Source organism: Phoca vitulina, unplaced genomic scaffold, assembly GCF_004348235.1.
Source record: "Phoca vitulina isolate PV1807 unplaced genomic scaffold, GSC_HSeal_1.0 scaffold2144, whole genome shotgun sequence".
NCBI lineage: Eukaryota > Metazoa > Chordata > Mammalia > Carnivora > Phocidae > Phoca > Phoca vitulina.
Genome location: NW_022591830.1, coordinates 1,183 through 4,066, shown reverse-complemented (window position 1 = coordinate 4,066; position 2,884 = coordinate 1,183). Strand labels below are relative to the sequence as shown.

The 2,884-nt window shown below is 41.1% G+C and overlaps 1 pseudogene; it reads left to right on the top strand.

Moving 5' to 3' along the window:
* Window positions 1-648: 648 nt before the first annotated feature.
* Window positions 649-1,504, top strand: LOC116629676 (annotated as a pseudogene).
* Window positions 1,505-2,884: the final 1,380 nt, after the last annotated feature.

Sequence of the window (2,884 nt, the reverse complement as noted above, 5' to 3'; positions counted from 1 at the left end):
GGAATGAGTTAATATAAGGAAGACAAACCATTCTAACAAGCTCCTTTTAGAACCAATGCCAACAACTCTGAGATAAAGAACTCCCTCCCCGGCACCAGGAGTAATGTGGTTAATACTGAAGGCTCTCATAGGATTATAAACTAATGCACACACAGTGACAGAGACAAGATTTCTTCTCGGATATCAGGACTAGGAGAATTTCCAACTGCAATGTAATTGGGTTAGCATCTAGGTAAAGAATGAACACCTAATATTGGCTTTTCAGGCAAACTAGGCTAGAACTCAAGAAAGATGGCAAAAATCAGTATTCTCAGTTTCATGGTTTCCATTTCCACAAGGGCCAAGGCAAAGATCCCAAAATTTTCTCATTTTTTACCTCTGGTTAAGATCTGCAGGATTGTTTGCTTCTGCCATTCTAACATGAATTATAGAATTTCACCAGAACATTCTGGCCAAACTGCCACCCAAAGACCTGAACTTACTTGTTCAATGCTCAATATGGTTGAATGGTAATAGCTGAATGATAGTGAGGGATGAAGGCTTTTCATTTCTCATCCAAATTTTCTTCTGCAGGTGTCAGAATCCACAGTGAGAAGACAGAATACCAACCTCTATGGCATCCATCAATACTTAGTATTTGAACCCCAGAACTGTAATCTTGATTGGGATTCCTGGACTAGAACATGGGCAGTTTTGGACTGGGTTTCCTTTCTTTGCTGTGTGCCTAGTGGCTTTTTTGGGAAATATTATTTTACTAATCATCATTCCTGTAGAATGCGGCCTGCACCAGCCCATGTACATCTTCCTGGCAGTGCTGGCAGCCGCTGACATAGGACTCTGTGCAGCCCTTGCTCCCAAGATGCTGGCCGTCTTCTGGTTCAGATCTTGCTCCATGGCCTTTGACACCTGCCTAGCTCAGCTGTTCTTCATTCATGCCTTGCAGTACTTGGAGTCTGGTACTCTGTTGGCCATGGCTTTTGACCGCTACATTGCCATCTGTGATCCACTGAGGCACACATCCATCCTCACACCTTCCACCTTGGGTCATATGATAGTAATAGTGGCAATCTGAGCTATAGTGCTGGTTGGTCTGTTACCCATACTAATCAAAAGATTATGTTTTTCATTTCATTGTAATTGCCCACTCTTACTGTGAGCACATGGCTGTGGTCAAGCTAGCTGCAGAAGATGTCCGAGTCAATAAAACATGCGGTCTTTTTGTCAGTTTTACCATACTGGGATCTGACATGATTTTTATCCTCATTCCCTACATCCTTATTTTCCAGGCTGTTTGTCGTCTCCACCAAAAGGAGGCACGGCTCAAAGCATTTAATACATGCACAGCTCATATTTTTGTTTTTCTTGAGTTTTATATTCTTGCCTTCTTCTCCTTCTTCAGCCACTGTTTTGGACATGTTGCTCCCCCTACCCACATTCTTCTTTCTACCATCTACCTCCTTGTGCCACCTGCACTCAACCCTATTGTCTATGGTGCAAAAACAAGGTAATCCGTAAGCATGTGGCACAGATTTTTCTTCTGAGTCATATATCCCACCAGTGAGCTATCAAATGTTTGTGGTCATGTAGAGAATATTTTCATTTCTTAGAGATGGAGAGAGTTTGGACTCCATGTGTTCATTGCTGGGGATTCACATGCTCTATCTTAAACTTTTATTTTCACAGGTTTACATAAAAGGTATCCAGATTAACGATACTTGTTCTCTATCTGTAATGCATTTGACTTCTAATCTAATCTTTATCATTTCCTTCCTTTTACTTTCCTTGTGTTTAATTTGCAGTTCTTTTTACGTCTTCATAAGGAAGCTTTGATTATTGGTTTTCAAACTTTCCCTTTTGGAATATATGCATTTTCAAGTATGGATTGATTTTGACCATTGCTTTTTTGCGTACTACACATTTTGATAATCTGTGTTTTCATTTATTCAATGAAAAATAATATTCATTGCGTTTCTGTGTTACCCATGAAATACTGAGATAAAGTCATACACGTATGGTCAATTGATTTTTGAAGCTATCTAAGCAATGTAATGGGAATTAGAAATTCTTCCTGAAATTGAGAGCTAAATAATTGTATGAGAAAATGAACTTTGACTTTGACGACTACCTCATATTCCATAGCAAAATTAACTTAAGGTGAATCATAGACCGAAGCATTAAAGGAAAAACTATAAAGCTCAAGTCTGTAAACCAGACCTCATTAGAGAAGGAACAGCCTTGGATCACTGAAAAGTGGCTATGATACTGCTCCAGTAGAACTTGCCAGAAGCCACCTTCTAGGATGCCAGAAAAAGCTGTTCATGGGTTTTTGAAGAAACTTCTGGCCACTGGGTGCTGCCTGCTTTATTTACTGCAGCATTTGGGCCCTGGGAAAGTTGCAAGAGCTGCAGGAGCCCACTGTAGACTAAAGATGACATACAAACTGCATTGAGTCTGTGGACTGACCACGGAGGAACCAGGAAGCAAAACCCTCTCCTCTTGCAGTGCCTTACCAGCGCCCTCCACTGGCAAAGTTCAGTGTTGCACCAGCTCAGAAAGAAAAAGTGCTCAGAGGGCGAAGGTACATCTTCACCAAGAAGGCAAAAAGTGAACTTGGAGCTGAGAGGCAATCAATTGTTAACCAGCACAACCTGCATGACAAATAATAAAGTTGTTGGTACATGTACCGGGAGCACAATATGCAAGCAGGGCCAGTCTGCCATTTCTCTTCAGTGAGTGTTAGTGCTTGCTGCAGTCCTTCCCTATAGAGCTGACAAATATTCTCTCTGACATCTGCTAAAGAAAAAAACAATACCATAGGACAGGATGAGCAAACAGGAGTTCATAATATTCTGATACTGTTGCCAGCGGTAGGTAAGAAAGCACA